This window comes from Nicotiana tomentosiformis, chromosome 8, assembly GCF_000390325.3.
Source record: "Nicotiana tomentosiformis chromosome 8, ASM39032v3, whole genome shotgun sequence".
In the NCBI taxonomy this organism is placed as follows: domain Eukaryota; kingdom Viridiplantae; phylum Streptophyta; class Magnoliopsida; order Solanales; family Solanaceae; genus Nicotiana; species Nicotiana tomentosiformis.
In genome coordinates, this window is record NC_090819.1 from 64,352,719 (window position 1) to 64,375,291 (window position 22,573).

The 22,573-nt window shown below is 41.1% G+C and overlaps 1 long non-coding RNA gene across 1 annotated transcript in view; it reads right to left on the bottom strand.

Moving 5' to 3' along the window:
- Positions 1-607: 607 nt before the first annotated feature.
- LOC138896662 (uncharacterized) overlaps positions 608-22,573 on the bottom strand; it is a 32,514-nt gene continuing 10,548 nt past the window's right edge. The window contains exon 3 of the long non-coding RNA XR_011410047.1: positions 608-620. This is a non-coding gene — a long non-coding RNA (uncharacterized lncRNA). The remainder of the gene's footprint in view (positions 621-22,573) is intronic.

Below are 22,573 nucleotides of genomic sequence, written 5' to 3' on the forward strand. Positions count from 1 at the left end.
TCTTGCATCGTATCTTCTATCTCTTTCATGACCTTCCTCCCATATAGGTATAATTCACGTCCATAACTTAAAGCTCTATTATAATACTTGCACCTCTGGTGTATACACATTTCGGTGGGAGCTTCATACTGACTTCTTATAAGGCTGGTATTTTTTTGACTGGCTTTATCATAGAGCCGTTTTAGAATATGGCTAATTTACTATCTCTCTTGTATTTAAGAGTGATCCTACAATGTTCTCAAACATGATTTCTATAATTTTCTGGGTCCAATAATCAGACTCCTGATTTACTTTAGTTGGTGTAACTCTTTAGTTTCCTCTTCCCTCTGATCAACTTTTATGTAGGCTTAAGCTATCTTCCGATCTGCGGCTCATGGTATGAGTTATTACTTTAGCCTTTCATAGACGCTATGGAATATCCGTGATACCATCATCTAACAATTCAATCCCTTATCTATGACCTAGACTCAATTCTTTCTTTTAACTTATACCAGAGTCTTCTACAGTTGTATGATTGCCAACATACATATTGCATGGATAATTCTCTGAAATCTTGAGTGCGTTCATAACGTAACTAACTCTGGATCATTAATCGAATAATTCTTTTCGTTCCTTCTCAGCTTTATTTAAATGTAAGCTATTACTTTTCCTAGTCTTTCTCCCCCCTTGTTGCATGCATACTTAGCTTATCTTAGTTCCCATGCATGTCGGAATTTTGTGCAATTCATATGGTCTCGAATATTATTTTTGGTTTAATTTCCCGCTCATTAGCCACGCTAGGTGCCACTTCCTTATGGAGTGCATACAATGTTGTTGTGAGATTGTTGTTACAAGACCATTTCTTCATTTAGTCACTGTGCTTAGATTGAAGCCTTCTTCCTTATTTTCTCAGCTAGTCTTTTGTTGTAGTATTTAGGGAGACCTTCTGGCTCTTGTAAAGTTACAAGCTTATCACATCGTATACTTGAAGGAATTTTTGATGTTCTCCCCCCGCCTATAATTATCCGTATTTACTTACCTCCACGTACCTGTGCTTGTAGGGTTGCTTCTGAACTGATATTTTGACTGTCTTCCCAGTGAGACTATCTTTTATTTTCATAACATTCATACGGTACCTTTAACTACCCCAACTCCTATCTGAATATTTCTCAAGGTTCATGATGCCATATCTGCAAGACTGAATTCCCCATATTAGGGTTCATTATGTTTATCTTGCACGATCTGCTGACTCGTCTGTTATCTCCTATTTAGCCATAACTAGGCTCTTCCTGAATCAATTACTAACTACTTGTTGGCCCATTCTCATAACAATATTCCGTGTTATCTTTCTTGGGTTATTTCCTTTGTCTTAACTTACGTCTCACACTAGCTCCTTTTCTGTCAATAACATCTCGGGCAGGGACTCTTACTTCCTTTCCTTCACGTCGTGTTTGCATAATGTTCTGTAATCGTAGCATATCTGTAGGCTTTGAATAAGTGCAATCTCATCCCTTTCTCATTTTCATCGCATTCTTCCTTTACCATTCCATAATTACTAGAACTACGTAATTCTGACGTAATGCCACATCATTCCATATTCTCCCATTTGGGGGAGTACTAAGAGTTGGAGCTACGACGACCTACCTATGGATGTTTTACCTCTTCATCTTTGGCGTCCTTTCACATCATCGATGACCCTTACTCGCCTTGCGATAATCCTTCTGCACCAAGGATAACAAAATTCCTTACTCGCGATGGTGACACTTAGTGTAACTGGCACATACAGTCCCTTAAGCTTAACTTTGCTCACATTGCTTGTTTTAGGGAAGCGTCTTCTTGAATAACCATTCTTTCTCATGAATCTTTTTTTGTGGTCCATTCTATTATCGCCAGAACACAATATGAAGTTCTCATGGTGCCGACCATTATCAAATCACTCAGTCCTTAATTCATGTTTAGTTTATCTTGTTCACCAGTCCATATTGACTTCTATTACTTAGGGGTCTAACTTGTTCTTCTGATAATCATGTTAGCGTCACGAACTTATTTCTCGAAATGAGGATATGACTTTATGGCCTATACTCTTTTGAGGTCTCAAGGCCTGTCACCTTTCGTCCTTTCCTTTACTTGACTATAGACTTTGTAATATTATCATTTTTTTATCTACCATTGTCATCCAGTTATCACGTCTTACTCATAATGCTTCATTAACTCTCTTCTTATTTCCCGCTAACATTTATGTATATCACTTTATTCTGAAAACTCAAACAAGACATTCTTTTAATTTTAGCTCCCCTTGCTCCATATATTGGCTCTTCAGGTGGCCTAACATTCTTTCTCCACTAAGGACGGGAGCTACACTAAGGTAATATTTATACCTTCAAGGCTTCCAGTGCCTATCTTTGTAGTATTCATATCTAGTTGTACTATTTTAGGATGCACCATCTGGGTGTCTCACAAGGAGATCTATTAGCATATCTGCAATATCCTTCGGAAATGTCAGCTAACGCAAACAATCCATCCACCATCTTGGGTAACTCTAACCCCAGCCGGATCCACATATTCGTCCTTCTCTTATACTACTTTTGTTAGCCCCCGTAAGGCATAAATGAGATGGGTGTGGCCAATTGTACATACCTTTGTTATTGTTAAAACTTGTATCTATCTTCTGAATCTCTTATTGTTTTTCACCATATCGATGGATAGATATTCTTGCCTTAAGGCTGCTTATCAAGAAGCTTACATGTCTTAGTACCCACATGTTCTGCTGAAGACCTTACATTTACTCATCATAAGAATCATGCAAAATCGAGTTCCTCTGACTCAACTCTTCCACAACTATATCTCTTACCAACCATCTATCTGGATGTAGGCATCGTCGTATTATGAATAAGATAAAGTTTAGGAAATTGAGTTCTTACAACTGAGCTCTACCACATGATCTAGAGTAAGAAGAAAGAGTGACAGGCCATGTAGCCTCCTTCTTATAAGTGTGGTTCACAACACACCCATAAAAAAGACTCTACTAGACACGGCTTGTAGACTCCCTAAGACAGAACTGCTTTGTTACCACTTTTTTCACGACCTAAACCGACGGGCCGCGACAGGCACCCAGTACCTTACTCAACCGAGTACCAACATAACGTATCTTTTCATACCATACTATCATAGATAACTCAGTCAGAGAGGCTGCCGTGAGATAAGTAGAATACAACATGAAATACCAACCTATACATAAGACATACGAGCCTCTAAGACCAAAATACGTATACTAAACATAGTCCGACAAGGCCATACAATCTTTTACATACATGACATATGTCTACAAGCCTCTAAGAGCACATAATTGTCATAAATGTCGTGACAGAGCCCCGCCATACCAAATAATACACATCTAAATCATACTGACCAAACAAGCAACTCGGGAGCAAATGGAGTGCACCAACATCCTCCCCTAAGCTAATCGCCTACTTGGAGGACTCGCGACCTGTCTATCGAGACCTGCGGGCATGAAACGCAACATCCCCAGGCAAAAGGAGCGTCAGTACAAATAATGTACCGAGTATGTAAGGAATAAAATCATTAAATAATAGACATGATAGAAAACATGGAGTAAAAGACTCGACATGTACGTCTGCATAGCTCTGTGAATCGTTTCATTTTTATAATGTCATGCATATGCGTATAAATGTCATACCATGCAGAGGTATATGCGTTCATAATATCATCAAGCCTCTGAGGGCATCCCACCATATCATTTAGGCCACTGTGGGCAAATTATCAATGTATACCAGCTGATCAGGTGGTGATACGTATATAACACCGTAACCTTTTCCCATATTCCATATATATATATATATATATATATATATATATATATATATATATATATATATATATATATGCGTATATAACGCCATCTGGTCATGGGTCAATGTAAATGAATGCAATGCATGAGAAGTAGGTCAATAAAATTTCTCGGAGTGTCATAAGACCATTATGCCTCTGATTAATATCATGAAATAAACTTTATCAACTTACGTATTTTCTGAGACCCATGAACAGACGATAGAAAAAATACATCCCCTTCTTTCTTACCAAGAATTTCTAATAAGACATATGGGGAATCAAGAACATAGGAACCTCTGGTATTTCTATTAATAGAGTCATTTATAGAATTTGTGCATTTGCTCGTTTCGTTTGTATCGTATTGATCATGCCAAAAAGAAAGAAGGGATAGCCTTAACATACCTGGAGTAGGAAAAATCCGTATGATATTCTTGAGAAGGATTGCACTGTACTCCCTTAAAATTGTAAAATCTCACGTTGTTAAGTATTAAATAGTCTTGTTTGGGATTTGATTGTAGCAAATCACGTAGTCAATCTTTCTGAAATGTGAATCTTGCATCTTCTAGTCTTAAGGAGATAAGAAAGTATTTTGTTGTGCTAATCACGTTACCATGGAAAATTTGGATCAATCTCTCTTAAATGAATTTATATCCATCTCTTAAAGATCAATGACTAAGCCTTCAAAAGGTGATGACTAAGCCTTATCAAGTGACTTTTAAGAGTCATCAATTTGGCAAGGGTTGGCTGCCACGTTTGGTGATAAGGACTTAACATACTTATCCACAAATATCTTAATCTTTATCCAAATAACTTAATTAATCTCCCATTAACCAATAATTACCCAATTATCCACATAATTAAGAATTATCTTAAATTACTGAAAATACTACTCACTTTTAACACACCTTGTACACCTTACTATTATGCTCATGTGGTACCTTGTATGGCACTAGTCCATAAATATAGGGTATTATAGCTCGAACCATATTTTTTATTCCAAAATGTCAAACTTTGACGAAATTCATTTTCTTTGATTTGCTTACCTTCTCACTTTCACGAAATTACTAATCACTTGTTTCAAATAGCATAATGCTTATAATCTTAAAATAATCTCATTCCCGAACTTACGTTGATTAACTTACGACGAAACTTTAACGTACGAAAAATGCGGGATGTAATATCTTATTTCCATGCTTTCATCAATCTACTTATGGCGTAATTTTACGTACGAAAACATGGGGTGTAACACTTACTAGGTACACGTTGTTTTTCGTACTCACGCTACACTTCTGCACTTAATGTGCAGGTACTGAGACAAGTACTACCAGTTGTCACGCGAGCGTGCAGCCAATCTTTTATGGAGACTTAGTGGTGAGACGCTTGCCTTGCTACGATCTGTAGCACCGGAGTCTCCCTCTACCTTGTTTATTATTTATGTCTATTACCTTTCAGACAGTAGTTCTATTAGTTATGTATATTCTCTAGATTACTCATGCACTTGTGGCACCGTGTTTTGGGGGCTTTTAGCATATATGTACTGTTGTATTTATTATTACTGTCATTACAGTGAATGTATTTAACACGCTGGTATTTTTTATAAGAAAAGAGTACGTACGGTTGCATGAGATCTTACTTATTTCGTTCTTTTAAAAAGGAACTTTTGCTTTAAATGTTAAAAGGGGGTATTTAACTTGTAGTTTCACTTGTGGGCTTGTCTAAGCGTTAAGTGTCATCACGGCCTATTATAGGTTTTGGGTCGTGACAGCTTGGTATCAGAGCTTTAGGTTCACATAGGTCTCACGAGTCATGAGCAGGCCTAGTAGTGTCTTGCAGATCTGTGTGGAGACGTTCGTACTTATCTTCGAGAGGTTATAGGGTGTTAGGAAACTAATCTTTCTTCATATCCTGTTGTGCAGTTGATATTATGCTAAGTATCTTTTAATTGATCTCTCACAGATGGAAAGAACGCGCGTGGAGAATGTACCAGGCAGTAAAGAGTTGCTTCCCTCGTTGCTAGAGGCCGAGGCAGAGGTCGGGAAAGGGCTCCAGCTCCTATCAGAGGACGAGGGATTCCTAGAGTTGCTCCTGTTATACCCTATTATTGAGGAGCAGGATGAGGCACCTACAGCTGAGCCAGCCCCAACATATTTCATGACTGCATCGGGATTCCAGGAGGTCATGGGCCGTATGTTGCGATTCATGGACTCTATGATGTAGGCTGGTTTATTTCCAGCGGACCTTGCCACATATCAGGCGGGAGGGGTAGCACAGACCCCTACTTCCCAGGCTCCAGAGCACGTCGCTGCCGTTTATCAGACCCCAGGTGCACTACTTGTGGGCGGGCCCCAGCCAGTTACAGCGGTTGTGTGAGAGTCTGTACCAGTTGCGATCGTTGATCAGCAAAAGCAACTGGACAGATGGACTAGACTTCACCCCCTAACTTTGCGGGAGAGCGGTCAGAGGACCCCCAGGATTTCATTGACCGGAGCAAGGATAGGCTACGGAACATGGGGATACTAGCGTCCAACAGAGTGGACTTTACCATCTTTCAGCTTGAGGGTAAGGCCCACTGATGGTGGAAGGCTTACCTTCTTAGTAGGTTCACCTCCCTTAACTTGGGATCAGTTTGCATATCTGTTCTTGGAGAAGTACATAACACCTTTAGAGAGAGATGAGCTACGGGGTCATTTTGAGCGACTCCGTCAAGGTCATATGTCTGTGACCGACTATGAGGTGAGTTCACTGACTTATCTCGCCATGCAGCTATTATACTTCGCACAGACACACAGATTGTGCGGAGGTTCAATGTAGGTCTACACCCTGAGATTCAGGTTTCTATGGCCCGTAAGGCAGAGATGGGGACTCCCTTTCATTAGGTTGTGGATATAGCTTGGAGGATCTAGCGTATTCGCAACCGCAGCGGAGAGTTTGCGCCGAGGGAAAAGTGGCCCCGGCAGTTTGGAGGATTCAGTGGAGCCCCACTTGGGGGCAGAGGTCAGTTCATGAGGGGTCAGTCTAGCAGGCCCATGCAGTCAGCCGTAGGTGGAGGCTAGTCAGGTGGCACTTCGGCTAGATTTAATGTTATCCCCGCTAGGTCAGAGGCAATCGCCTCTGATTCAGTGATCACAGGTATTATTTATGTCTTCCGTAGGGATTCCTCGGTATTATTTGATCCAAGGTCTACTTACTCATATGTTTCATCTCTATTTGCTCCTTATCTGGATGTACCTCACGAGTCCTTGGGCGTTCCTGTATATGTGTCCACGCTAGTGGGTAATTTTATTATTGTGGATGGGGTCTACCGATCCCGTGTGGTGACTTTCTATAGATATGGGATCAAAGTGGATCTTCTATTGCTCGATATGGTTAATTTCAAATTATCTTAGGCATGGACTGGTTGTCTCCGTACCATGCCATTCTTGATTGATATGCCAAGACGGTTACCTTGGCAATGCCTGAGTTGCCCAGATTAAAGTGGACGGGTTCGTCTGTCAGTACTTCCAGTCGGGTTATTTCTTTCTTGAAGGCTCCATATATGGTCGAGAAGAGTTGTTTGGCCTACTTGGCCTTTGTTTGGGATACTACTGCAAAGACTCTCGCGTTAGATTCAGTGCCAGTGGTACGAGAGTTTTTCGATGGACTTCCTACTGATCTACCAGGCATGTCGCCGAATCGGGATATCAATTTCGCCATTGATTTGGTGCCAGGCACCTAGCCTATTTCTATTTCGCCTTATCGTATTACTCCCAAGGAGTTGAGAGAGTTAAAGGAACAACTTCAGGAGTTACTTTAGAAGGGGTTTCTTAGACCTTGTGTATCTCCTTAGGGCGCACCGGTGTTGTTTGTGATGAAAAAAGATGGAAGTATGTGGATATGCATTGATTACCGCCAGTTGAACAAAGTCACCATCAAGAATAAGTACCCGCTACCACGCATTAATGATTTATTTGACCAGTTACAGGGTGCCAGGGTGTTCTCTAAGATCGACTTGAGATCTGGGTATCATCATCTGAAGATTCGTGCCTCAAATATTCCGAAGACGGCTTTCCGGACTAGATATGGCCACTATGAGTTTTTAGTGATGTCCTTCGGCTTGACTAATGCCCCGACGGCATTTATGGATTTGATAAATCGGGTGTTCATGCCGCATCTTGACATATTTGTCATTATCTTCATTGATGATATATTGATCTACTTGCGTAGTATGGAGGAGCACGAACAATATTTGAGGTTAGTGCTTCAGACCTTGCGGGAACAGAAGCTTTACGCAAGTTCTCTAAGTGCGAGTTCTGGTTGGATTTTGTGGCTTTCTTGGGGCATGTTGTATCAGGTGAGAGTATTAAGGTGGATCCCAGGAAGATTAAGGCAGTCCAGGGTTGGCCTCGTCCTACTACATCAATCGAGATCAGGAATTCATGGGTTTAGCGGGTTATTATCGTTGGTTTGTGGAGGGCTTCTCGTCTATTGCAACGCCCTTGACTAGATTGACTCATAAGGGTGCTCCGTTATGATGGTTCGATGATTTCGAAGCGAGCTTTCAGAAGCTCAAGACCTCTTTGACTACAGTACCAATGTTAGTGTTGCCCTCCGATTCAGGGATGTATATCATGTATTGCAATGCTTCACGCGTTGTCTTGGGTTGTGTATTGATGCAGGAGGAGTGAGTTATTGCATATGATTCACGTCAGCTGAATCCCCACGAGAAGAATTACCCTGTACATGATTTGGAGTTAGTCGCGATAGTTCATGCTCTCAAAATCTGGAGGCATTATCTCTATGGGGTGTCCTGTGAGGTTTACACCAATCATCGCAGCTTGCAGCATTTGTTTAAGTAGAGGGACCTTAATTTGAGGCAATGCAGGTGGCTTGAGTTACTGAAGGACTATGATATTACCATCTGAGCAAGGCGAATGTGGTTGCGGATGCCTTGAGCAGAAAGGCCGAGAGTATGGGTAGTTTGGCATTCATTTCGGCAGAGTAGAGGCCATTGGCTTTGGAAATTCAACCCTTAGCTAACAGACTCGTGAGGTTAGATATTTCAGAGCCTAGTCGAGTTCTTGCATTTGTTGTGGCTCAGTCTTCATTACTTGAGCGGATCAAGGCCCGTCAGTATGATGATCAGCACTCGTTGGTCCTCATAGAGACGGTACTATAGGGTAGTGCTAAGGAGGTTACTATCGGTGAGGATGGTGTTCTGAGACTCCAGGGTCGTGTATCTATTCCTAATATGGATGGCTTGAGGGAAGAAATTCTAGATGAGGTGCACAGTTCTCGATATTCTATTCATCCAAGTGCTACGAAGATGTATCGCAATATGAGGCAGCATTATTGGTGGCGGCAAATAAAGAAAGACATAGTTGAGAATGTAGCGAGATGTCTAAATAGTTAGCAGGTCAAGTATGAGCACCAGAGGCCAGGTGGCCTACTCCAGCAGATGGTTATATCGGAGTGGAAGTGGGAGCGCATCACTATGGACTTTGTAGATGGGTTGTTGCGGACGTTGGGGAAGTTTGATATCATTTGGGTCATTGTAGACATGCTAACCAAGTCGGCACACTTACTTCTGGTGGTGACTACTTACTCTTCAGAGAGGTTGGCCCAGATTTACATTCAGGAGATTTTCCGGTTGCATGGTGTGCCTGTTTCCATCATATCAGATAGAGGCCCTCAGTTCACTTCGCATTTCTGGAGAGCAGTACAGAGTGAGTTGGGTACCCGAGTAGAGCTCAACATTGCCTTTCACCCGCAGACCGACGGGCAGTTGGAGCAGACAGTTCAGATTCTAGAGGATATGCTCAGAGCATGTGTCATTGACTTAGGAGGGCAGTGGGATAGAATCTTGCCCTTGACCGAGTTTTCTTACAACAACAGTTATCAGTCCAGCATGGGGATGGCTCATTGAGGCTTTATATGGTCGGCAATGTCGTTCGCCTATCGGATGGTTGGAGCTCGTCGAGGCTAAGTTATACGGCACTGATTTAGTGAAGGATGCCTTGGAGAAGGTGAAGTTGATTCAGGAGAGGCTTTGCAAAGCACAGTCCAGACAGAAGATTACGTAGATCAGAAGGCGCGTGATTTATCCTTTATGGTGGGCGAGAAGGTTCTCTTAAAAGGCTCGCCGATGAAGGGCATCATGAGGTTCGGGAAGAAGGGAAAGCTGAGCCCAAGGTTTTTTGGCCCATTTGTGGTGTTGAGGCGAGTTGGGAAGGTTTCTTATGAGCTTGCTTAGCCTCCCAGTCTATCGGGAGTTCATCCGATCTTCCATGTGTCTATGCTCCAGAGGTACCATGCCGACAGGTCACATGTGTTAGATTACATCACGGTTCAGCTAGATGAGAATCTAGGTTATGAGGAGGAGCCAGTTGCCATTGTTGACAGGTAGGTTCGCTAGTTGAGGTCCAAAAATATTTCTATGGTAAAGGTCCAATGGAGGGTAAACAAGTCAAGGAAGTGACTTGGGAGTCCGAGGAGGACATGAGGAGCATATATCCGCACTTATTCAGCATTATTCTAGACTGGTTTGAGGACGAACGTTTGCTTAAGAGGTGGAGAATGTAACGACACGACCGGTCATTTTTATTTCTAGATCCCCATTCCCCAAATTAAGACTCCCCATATGTGCTTTTACTGTTTTATGACTTGCGAGGATGGTTGGTTTAGGTTTGAAAGTGTTCGGGATGAAATCAGAACACTTAGTTCCTTAATAGTGGCCTAAGGTAGCCAAGTTTAACTTGAGTCAACATTTTGAGTAAACGACCTCAAAATCGGGATTTGAAGGTTCCAATAGGTTTGTATGATGATTTTGGACTTGGGCGTGTGTTCGGATCGGGTTTCGGGTAATCCAAGAGCATTTCGGCGCTTAATGTGGAAAGTTGGTTCATTGAAGGTTTCTAGTTCTTTAAATTTGATTTGGAGTATACTTTGGTTTTATTGAGGTTCGTTTGGGATTCCTAGCCTGGGAATAATTCCGTATAGTGATTTATGACTTGTACGCAAAATTTGGTGTCATTCTGAGTAGTCTAAGTATGATTCAACGCGTTCAGAGCAAATTGAAAAGTTTGAAGTTCATAAGTTGATTCAAGTTGGTTTTGAGGTACGATTCTTGATTTTGATGTTTATTTTACGTGTTTTGAGGGTTAGAACAGGTCTGTATTGTGTTTATTGACTTGTTGGTGCGATTAATCAGGTCCCGGGTGGCCCAGATGAATTCCAGACCACCTGGAGCTAAATCTGAAAATTTGATGTTGTTGGTTCTGGTTGCCATCTTCGGGAGAAAGAATTGGGAGACTGAGCATTTTTCCCTTCGCGTTCTCATACATGGGGTTGAGTTCTCCAAGGTCTGGGACTGGTAGCCTTTGCTTTCACGTATACGGGCCCGCATTCGCGTAGAACAAAGAGCATGGGAGGGGGTTAGCCATGTTTGCTCTTCACGTTCGCGAATGGCTGACCGCGTTCGCGAAGCTCGGGCTGGGCAAGCCTTCACGATCGTGAGACCGCCCTCGCATTCGCGAAGAAGGACCACTGCTTGGGCCAGTTATGCCTTCGCGATCACGAGGCTTCTTCCGTGATCGCGAAGAAGAGATCACTGGGCAGAATTGATTTTTAATACGGGGCTTAGTCTCTTTTCTCTCATTTCCCACTTGGTCTTGGGCTATTTTGAAAGCATTTTGTGGGGGATTTTCATCATCATCAAGAGGTAAGGGATCCCTATCAGTTCTTGAGTTAAATACACGAATTATGGGTAGATTTAACGTGAAATTAAGGGAATAATTATGGGATTTTGTTGAAACCTAGGGTTGGTAAAAATAAGATTTGACCACAAAATTGATTATGTAATTGGGAATAAATTATATATTTGAGTTCGTGAGGTCATGGGTAACCTTTATATTCAAACATTTCCGGAATCCAGACACGTAGGTCCGGGGTTGAATTTTAGGAATCTTCCAAATTGGGTTGGGTATTACCCTAATAGCTAAATCATGAACTTTTGAGCATATATTTATTAGTTTATACGACTTTTGGTTAGTTTCGAAGTCCTCGGCATTGTTTGAGGAGTTCTAGTGAGGTTGAAGAGCCGGATAGAGAACTTGGAAACGAGGTAAGTGTCTTCCCTAACCTTGTAAGAGGGAACTTATCCCTTTAGGCGTATTAATTGTTGTGTGCTACTTGTTGTGGGGAGCTACGTACACATGAGGTGACGAGAGTCCGTACGTAGCTATATTCATGATATGTCCGGGTAGTCTTAGATTCACATCATGCCTTTAATTGTGCTATTTTACGCCTATCCTGTGTATTAATTATCTTGATTAGTACTGAGATTGAGGATTTTAATTAAGGATATTGACTTAGTCTCTTACTTTAGAAAAAATGGAAAATATTTGATAAACTATAGATTCGTGTCTTCTCGTCCCACATGTGTTTCCGCGAGCGAGTTAAATTTCTCTACTCTTATGGGATCGAGTCATTAGCCTCGGCAGTGAAATAAATTACTGTTATGAGATCGGGTCGTTCGCCTCGGCGGGATAGTAACACTACTCTTATGGGATCGGGTCGTTCGCCTCGGAAGCTTCGTGCTTAATAATTGGGACTGGATTTCGTTTGGTAACAATTGAGTCTTCAAGGTTGATTATGTCATGTTTAGTGTTTTGATATAGACTCATGTGCGAAATTATTGTAGTTACTTTTATTTGCTTCGTTGCTACTTGGTATACACTCACCATGTCTACTTTATGTATTTCTATTATTATTTGACCTCTAGTAAGTGTCAAGACGACCCCTCGTCACTAATTCTTCGAGGTTAGACTAGATACTTACTGGGTACGCATTGTTTTCCATACTCACGCTACACTTCTGCACTGACTATGCTGGTACTGAGACAGGTACTACCAGTGGTCATGCGGGCGCGTAGTCGATCTTCTACGGAGACTTAGTGGTGAGTTGCTTGCCTTGCTATGATCTGCAGCACAGGAGTCTCCCTCTACCTTGTTTGGTTATTTCTGACTATTACCTTTCAGACAGTAGTTGTATTAGTAATGTATATTCTCTAGATTGCTCATGCACTTTGGGCACCGGGTTTTGGGGCCTTTTAGCATATATGTACTGTTGTACTTATTATTATTGTCATTACAGTGAATGTATTTATCACACTGGTATTTTTGTTGAGAAAAGAGTACGTATGGTTGCATGAGATCTTACTTATTTCGTTCTTCTAAAAAAGAATTTTTGTTTTAAATGTTAAAAAGGGGTATTTAAATTGTAGTTTCACCTGTGGGCTTGCCTAACGGTGGCGTTAGGTGCCATCACGACCTATTATGGGTTTTGGGTCGAGACACTCAAGCAACTATATTTGCACCCTACTTCCCAAATTGTATGATCATTTCAAGGAATCATACACAAGTCCTTTATACTCAGTTGGGACAAATAATTACCCAAAACACTCGAGCATTCTAAACAAGGAGTCAAATTTTTCAAAAAGGTGCAACTTGCTCATCTCATAGAATTCTAGTATGACATTTGAGCCTCAAGAGTTAACTTCATTCATCAAGGATTCTTGTTCTTTCATGTAAACCATGGTGGACACAAAACTCTTCCTCTTCTACCTTCCGTTTGCATTGCTCACTTCAATTTTCAACACTCAATTTCTAGTGCAACAAAGGTTACCCCCCATGTACATCTCCACTAATGTAAGCATTCTCGGTTCAAAATCAAATATGATTTCTTTTAGGTTGTAATGAAGGCTTTTGGTCCGGGATAGGATACTATATGGGATACAAGTGGTTACACCCTTCCTTAAGTACTTCACTTCTCATTTCTTGGATCACATTTGGCAAACCTTTGGAGGTATTCCTTCTTCTTGGAGGCTAGAGAGACTTGTCATCACTCTTTGTTGACAATTTCATTCTTTTTATCGCTTGATTTTTATGCTAGAGATACTTGGCTCACTCTATTTCATCAATCTCCCTTCTTTTCTTTCTTTCTCTTTCATGGAGATCATTTCTTTTCTCTCTTTTTAATGTCTTGGTATCTCTTTTAGATTACTCAACCCCCCCCCCCCAAACTTAGGCTTTAAGCCACATACTAAATATGAGTGCTTAGGAGAGCTCGGGTGCCAAGAAACGATCATGTTCAAAAGGTGAAAGGATTGTAGCAAGGTTACCAAATGAGAACGGCTAAATGCTCAAAGGGGGTTGACTAGGGATAATGATCTAGGGTGGCAATTGAAAGCTCAAACGGTCCAAAGAAATCCTATGATCATCTTTCAAACCATGCAAACTCAAAATTTCGCCTTGAAGCATATTCGGAGCAAGTTATAGACTATTCACTCAAGCACTTGGACTAGCAACAAAATTTTACCTCACCTCTCATGCAAATAGACCGTAAAAGAAGATAGAGTTTAAAAACCACAATCACCACATTCGTGTCAAAGATCTCTTTTGTCTGCAAAACCACCTAATGATTATCAAAAGGCAACTCAATAGCCTCAAAGTCACCTTACCGGAGTTACATTTCTCAAAATTGATTCACAACAACCTTTTCTAAAACAATAAGCATGCAATTAAGTATGTTTGTGCCACATGAAGCATAAATAACTCATTTTCATAGAAGAACTTGATTAGTGCGTTTATTCATTACTACTTACTACTACTAGCTAAACATGTAATGGACTAATTCCCTTAAAAAAGTTATCACACTATCCATCCTCGAAAAAAGTAGGTCGGTCCTCACAAGAAACCACCTTTGGATAGAATCGTGGCATTAAAAAAACCAAAGGCTTATTAAATGACAAGAAAGAAAAGCATAATATTTATACTACCAAAACAAAATTATAGATTACTATAAAATGTATCAAACTACGAAAAATTAACAAAATGAAACATCCAATTATTACATCCCAATATCATCAAATGTATCCAATTAATTCAAATCCCCCCTCCCCCCCCCCCTCCCCCAAATAAAAATAAGCATTGCCCCCAATGCTTAAAATAATCAAAGAGCATGGAGGGGCGAAAAAACTCCCTAAGCATCCCCATTCATCATGGTATCATTAGTAGGGTCAGTTCGAGACGGCTCGGCAAAATAAATGGTATCATCATCGTCTGTGGGAGCTGCTTATATGTGCACATGTCATGCACCACAAACAGTAGTGCTAAATGCAAGGCAAGGCTCCTCAAATGGAGCAGTAGGGGCATCTTGAGAAATCTGAGCTTTTTGAGGCTGGGCGGGGTCAGTCAGCATGTCAAATGGCAAGTTGCCTGCCTCAGCTATCCTAGTCATTTCAGCCCGCAGCGACTCAACTAACTTCTTGCTGGCCTGAGTCTTTTGCATCTTCTTCACTTGCTAGGTCAACCTCTCAATCACTGCACTATGCTGAACAAGTATGTCCATAATCACTTTCTGGTTGTCCAAGATCTTAATGAGCTTTTCATCAGTGTTAGGAGAGTCTGGTTATGTAGAGGGCTACCCCGCAACTGCACTAGAAAGCTCGGACAACTTTGATGTAGTTGTGTGCATCCAGTTGTTGAGACTCACCAATGTCTGAGAAACCCGTAAGGCCGATGGTGGGCCAGTAGGCATAGTCACCAGCCTCAAAGTTGGTATAGGCAATGGAGCAGGGGCTGGTAGTGGCTCCAAAGCAGTGTCTCTGGCAAGGGTAGAAGGCTCAGCTGAAAAGGACGGAATATCAGAGGGACCGAGAGCTGCTACTATAGGCTCATCAGACTAGCTAGTAGTAGTGGAAGGTTGGCTCCTCTTCTTTGGGTTCCTGGGGTGTAACGACACGACCGGTCATTTTTATTTCTAGATCCCCATTCCCCAAATTAAGACTCCCCATATGTGCTTTTACTGTTTTATGACTTGCGAGGATGGTTGGTTTAGGTTTGGAAGTGTTCGGGATGAAATCGGAACACTTAATTCCTTAATAGTGGCCTAAGGTAGCCAAGTTTAACTTGAGTCAACATTTTGAGTAAACGACCTCAAAATCGGGATTTGAAGGTTCCAATAGGTTTGTATGATGATTTTGGACTTGGGCGTGTGTTCGGATCAGGTTTCGGGCAATCCAAGAGCATTTCGGCGCTTAATGTGGAAAGTTGGTTCATTGAAGGTTTCTAGTTCTTTAAATTTGATTTGGAGTATACTTTGGTTTTATTGAGGTTCGTTTGGGATTCCTAGCCTGGGAATAATTCCGTATGGTGATTTATGACTTGTACGCAAAATTTGGTGTCATTCTGAGTAGTCTAAGTATGATTCAACGCGTTCGGAGCAAATTGAAAAGTTTGAAGTTCATAAGTTAATTCAAGTTGGTTTTGAGGTACGATTCTTGATTTTGATGTTTATTTTACGTGTTTTGAGGGTTAGAACAGGTCTGTATTGTGTTTATTGACTTGTTGGTGCGATTAATCAGGTCCCGGGTGGCCCAGATGAATTCCGGACCACCTGGAGCTAAATCTAAAAATTTGATGTTGTTGGTTCTGGTTGCCATCTTCGGGAGAAAGAATTGGGAGACTGAGCATTTTTCCCTTCGCGTTCTCATACATGGGGTTGAGTTCTCCAAGGTCTAGGACTGGTAGCCTTCGTGGGACCGGGAGCTGCTACTATAGGCTCATCAGACTAGCTAGTAGTAGTGGAAGGTTGGCTCCTCTTCTTTGGGTTCCTGGGGTGTTGCAACTTATACAGATCAAAGGGGCCAGTTGGCTTAATTTTCGTATCAAATGGTTTAGGCTCCACTTTGGCATATGTCAAGTACTCTATGATGGTGATGGGGTAGGGATAAGAAGTGTTACTCTATTGTGCTACTAAAGTGATATTGGCCAACATCAAGGCACCCACATTGATTAGGTACTCGACCATGATAAAAGCCACAAGCACTACTCTCTCCAGAGGTAGGTTGTTTTCATTTAGGCTTGGGTCAAGTCTCTTACAAACAAAAGTCTGCTACCCCTTAGCCTAGAAGCTCAAGGTCTTGTGGAAGATCGGCACACTAGCACCTATCCATGGAGAGTAGGCCCAGGTACAAGGATCTCCACCAGCTATGGTCAGGCATCCTCTTTCTCAACTAATTTGGCTAGATACTCCTTCGGCTCCACATACTCAAGTCCTAGGTAGGCATTCAAAGAGCGTTGATCAAATTTCACCTTGAGGTTGCGCACTTTGGTAACCTTGTTTTCTTTTACAATATGCACAGTGTTAGCGTAGAACTCTCGGATAAGGTGTTCCTTGACATCAACTAGCTCCTCAGTGAACTGCATCCAGCCTTTTTCTCTTTGTAAACAATTCAAGGACCGCCGGATTGTACTTGTCTATGCCTTGGTGAGGAATTGACTTTCTTAAGTGAGGGCCTTTCTTTCCACCACTTTTTAAGTCCACATAGGCAATGAATCTCAAGAACTGGTCTTCCCAAATAACCTTTTTCTTAGTCCTTCATGTGCCATCTCTTGCAACCTTTCCCCCTTTTTCGTCATCAGGTGTATCATCAGAACCGGAGTCTGGTGCAGCTATATTTGACTCATGCCTAGTACAAGTTAAGCCCTGGGAGGTACCTTGAGATGTGAAAGGTCCATCTTGGGGCTCAGACTGCCCATGTGGCTAAGACTGCTCCTCATTGTGCTCTTCAGACTGATACAATGAGTTGCCTTCGGAGGCTTTCCTAGACGGGACATAAGAATCAGAATCTGAGATGCTCCGACCTTTCCCTAGGCTAGCTATTTGTTTCTTGGCGATTGTTTGTTGTGAACTAGGGTGCATATCACCTCTGCCTCTGCCCTTCCCTTGGCTACCCCTTCCTTTGGATGTCTCTGCCTTTCCTCTTGATCGTACAATTATCTATTTAAGCACAAAGAGAGTTGCCATTTGGTATACAAGTTATTGACATGAGGTACAAAGTTGTTAGGAGTCACATTAGCAATAGAGGAAAGCATAAGAGCAGTGAGGTGTTCATTGTTAAACATGCAGAAGACAAAGTGAAAGTGTGGTCTACACAATTCCAAGTGCAGTCCGCAAAGTGAAAGTGTGGCTGCACTTCTGCACAGATGCATCAAACCTTTAGAGAAAAGACTCTGAAGGACACTGAGGAGACGCTTCTGCGGCAGAAAAATCCAATTGTAGTTTGCACAATTAAATTGAGGTCCGAATATGAGTAAAAGTATTGAGATCCCAAAGAAGAAGTTCTCTGAAGGGCAGTGTGGACCTCTCTTTGCGGCCTTTAAATTTCAAGTGTGGTCCGCATAATTAAATTGTGGCCACATAACTACGGTTATCAACTAGTGTACCTAAATCAGTAATTATGGACCGCAAAATTTCAAATGCGGTCAGCACAATCAATAACTGTAAAGTATGAAGGTCAATTTCTACCTTGGTTATGAAATTATTTGTTCAATCCAACTAGGTAACATGGTAAAGTCATGATAGCAATAGTCCCAACCCAATCTAAGCATAATTTCACAAATACCCATTCTTAAACTAACCCAATTGGACACAGATAAGGGATGTAACATAGATGGCCTAAAAAGATATTTAAAAGAAAAAATAGATTCAAAAGAAAAATCAACAAGATTAAATGTGATGCATACCAGATTATGAAAGTGTGATTAGAATGAATGCAATGTGAGTAGATGTGTATGGTCAAATGTGCGAGCAAATGGTTATTCAGTAGAATCTCACCCAGAGGGTGAAAATGGCAAAAAGTGTAAAATGATGACCTATTATTCTATTTATATATGTGCATGGGTTGGGTCAAAGAGAGGGTGAGTGCGGTCGCAAAATTCCAAATTCGGTACGCACTATGTTACTTGGGAGGTGGAGAGCTTGTAATTGAGCGGTATGCACGTTTTCAAGTGCGGCCACACGTCTGTCAACCTATTTTCAGTGACCTCTCTAAAATTGCTCTCCTATGGCTGCAAAAGTATCTCATATGTCGTAAAATTAGCTCTGCACTGTTGTGAGAAAAGTTCAGAGGACCCTCATTTTAATACTTGAGTTGCCTTTTGCAAATGCAGTCAATCAAATATTTGCTACCCGTGTTTTCTCTTCTGCGGACGCACAAATAAAAGTGTGGCCTGCTCATGCAATGCTATATCTTCAGTCTCTTAGTAGCCAACACTGATCACAGCAGCACACTTCAAATCTAGTTAAAAGCAATAAACAACATCTAAACTAAAAAAGAAAAAGGAAAAGAACTTGAGTTGCCTCCCAATAAGTGCCTTAATTAACGTCGTGGTATGATGCAATGTCATACCATTCTCAATTGAAGTAAAGAACTTCAACCATGTGGCTTTCACCAACTTTTCCCAAGTAATGTTTCACTTGGTAACCATTGACTCGAAATATTTCATTGTTCTTGTTCTTCAAGTCCAAAGCACCAAAGGGTATCACACCAATAATTTTAAATGGTCTACTCCACTTTGATTTAAGCTTTTCGGGAAACATTCTCAACCTTGAGTTGTAAACAACACTAGATCAGCGGCCTTGAACTCCTTGTTCCAAATATACTTGTCATGAAGGTACTTCATCTTTTCTTTGTACAAGGACGAACTCTCATAAGCATGATATCGGAATTCATCTAATTCATTCAAATTTTCAACCCGCAAGTTAGCGGCTACATCCCAATCATGATTTAGTTACTTCAAGGCTCACATTGCCTTGTGCTCTAATTCCACCAAAATATGACAAGCTTTTCCGCATACCAACCAATATGGAGATATTTTGATAGGTGTTTTGTAAGCCTTTCTATATGCCCATAGAGCATCATCAAGCTTCTAAGACCAATCTGACCGATTTGTATTCATCGTCTTGGACAAAATACTCTTTGTCTCGCAGATGGAAACTTCCACTTGACCACTTACTTGAGGATGATAAGGGGTTGTCACTTTAGAGTGAAACCCTACTTGCCGAGCAAAGTGTCAAAAGCCTTGTTACAAAAGTGTGACCCTACATCACTTATAATTGCCCGCGGAGTCCCAAACCTTGTGAAAATATTCCTCTTCAAGAAAGCCACCACACTTCTAGCCTCATTATTGGGTAAAGAAACTGCTTCAACCCATTTAGACACATAATCCACAGCAACCAAAATATAGGTGTTACCACAAGAACTCACAAAAGGGTCTATGAAGTCAATGCCCCAAACATCAAAGATATTAATCTCCAAGATGGTTGTAAAGGGCATCTCATGTTTATTTGAAATTTCACTAGCCCGTTGACATCCATCACATCTTCTTAGCAAATTATTTGCTTCTTTGTAGAGAGTAGGCCAATAGAAACCACAACTTAAGACTTTAGCCACCGTTCTTGAGCCACTATGATGACCCCCATAAGGTGAAGAATGACAAGCCTCATGAATATCACTTTGTCTTCATCAGGCACACATCTTCTAATCACCTCATCCGTGCAAATCCGAAAAGGTATGGTTCATCCCAATAGTAGTTTTTACAATCCCTCTTGATCTTCTTCCTTTGGTTTGAAGTGAACTTCCCCGGAATGATACCACTCACAAGGAAATTTGCCAAATCCGTAAATCATGGTACCTCTTTCATTGAAAGTGCCAAGACTTGCTCATCGGAAAAAGAATCATTGATCTCAAGGCCATCATGTGGCCTCCCCTTCTCTTCCAAACGAGACAAGTGGTCCGCAACTTGAATTTTATTTTCCTTTTTATCTTGGATGTCAATATCAAACTCTTGCAATAAAATCACCCATCTCATCAAACGAGCTTTAGATTTATTTTTGCTCATAAGATAGCAAAATGCCACATGATCCGTGTACACAATAACTTTGGCACCCATTAAGTATGGGAGAAACTTATAAATAGCAAACATAATGGCAAGTAGCTCCTTCTCCGTAACGGTATAGTTGACTTGGACACTATTCATGGTCTTACTAGCATAGTAGACCGCGTGGAAAACTTTGTTGATACATTGCCCAAAACAGCCCCAACCGCTACATCACTTGCATCACACATGAGCTCAAACGGCAAACTCCAATTTTGAGAGGTAATGATAGGAGCAGTTATCAACTTGAGTTTAATTGTTCGAAAGCTCTCATACTCTTTGAAAGAATTGGATGAATTCTGGTATCATGCTAACTTGGGGGTTGCACATTTGAATGAATTGGATGAATTCTGGTATCATGCTTATGAGAGTTCGTCCTTGTACAAAGAAAAGATGAAGTACCTTCATGACAAGTATATTTGGAACAAGGAGTTCAAGGCTGGTGATCTAGTATTGTTGTTCAACTCAAGGTTGAGAATGTTTCCCTAGGAGATTAAATTGAAGTGGAGTTGTCCATTTGAATTATTAGTGTGACACCCTTTGGTGCTTTGGACTTGAAGAATAAGAACAATAAAATATTTTGAGTTAATGGTCATCGAGTGAAGCATTACTTGAAAAACATTGGTGAAAGCCACGTGGTGGAGGTTCTTAACTTCAATTGAGGATGATATGAGATTGCATTGTGCCATGACGTCAAATAAGGCGCTTCTTGGGAGGCAACCCAATCTCTTTTCTTCTTTTTTTCTCTTTTAGTTTAGATGTCGTTTATTGTTTTTAACCATTTATGAAGTGTGCTGCACTGAATAGTGTTAGGTGTTGAGAGATGGTTCAAGATATGGCATTGCATAGAAATCTACAGACCGTATATTTATTTGGGCAGACACACAAGATGGATTACGAGCAGCAAAAATTTGACTACGGTCATAGATTTTGACTGCGGACCGCAATTGTAGTCGCATCCCAAGTGCTAAATCGAGGAGTCCCTGAACTTTTCTCGCAACAGTACAGAGCCAATTTTGAGGCCTATGACATAATTATGCGGCCACGGGAGAGCACATTTGATGAGGTCACAAAAAACAGGTTGACAAAATTATACTGCCAAGGTAATAGATTGCGGACCGCATTTGAAAATCTGCGGCTGCACTCGCTCTCTCTCTAACCTGACCCACGAACTAGTATAAATAGAATAATAGGTGCTCCTTTTATACTTTTCACCATTTGACTCATCACTAGAGCTTTTATAGAGAAACCCTTTGCACGCTTTCCCACACACGACATTTACATTCCAATCATGCTTATTGAGCTAGCACAATTTGGTATGAAACACTTCGATCTTGTTTACTTTTCTTTTGAATTTATTTTGATTTTTAACTTCTTTTTAGGGCATTTATGTTACACCCCCTTGGGCATTTGTAAAATCATGATTAGAATGGATTAGTATTGTAGATATCATCCCTTTAGTCTATTACCCAGTAGGATTGAACAAAAGAATTGCATAACCTAAACTGAGCTTCGTTCTTAACTGTGCCCGTAAATTCTTGATTGTGCGGATCGCATTTGAAATTTTGTGGTCCTTAATTGTTGGTTTTGGTAGCCTGGCTGATTACCCAAGTCTTACGGTCGCAACTTAATTATGTGGACCGCAGTAGGAATTTTGCGGCCATAAAAAGAGGTATGCACTGTTCTTTAGAGAACTTCTTCTCTAGGACATGAATAATTTTACTCAAGTGCGAATTGGTTTTTGTGGTTGTAGAAGCGTGTTCGCACTGTCCTCCAGAGACTTCTCTCTGAAAGTCGGATACCTTAGTGCAGAAGTGCAGCTGCACTTGGAATTCTGCAGACCACACTTCCACCCTGCCCTGTGCATATTTGACAATGAACTCCTTGCTTTTATGCTTTCTCCTATTGGTATTATGACTCATAACTACCGTGTACCTCATGTAAATGACTTGTATAACAACTGACAGCTCTCCTTGTGTGTCAACAGA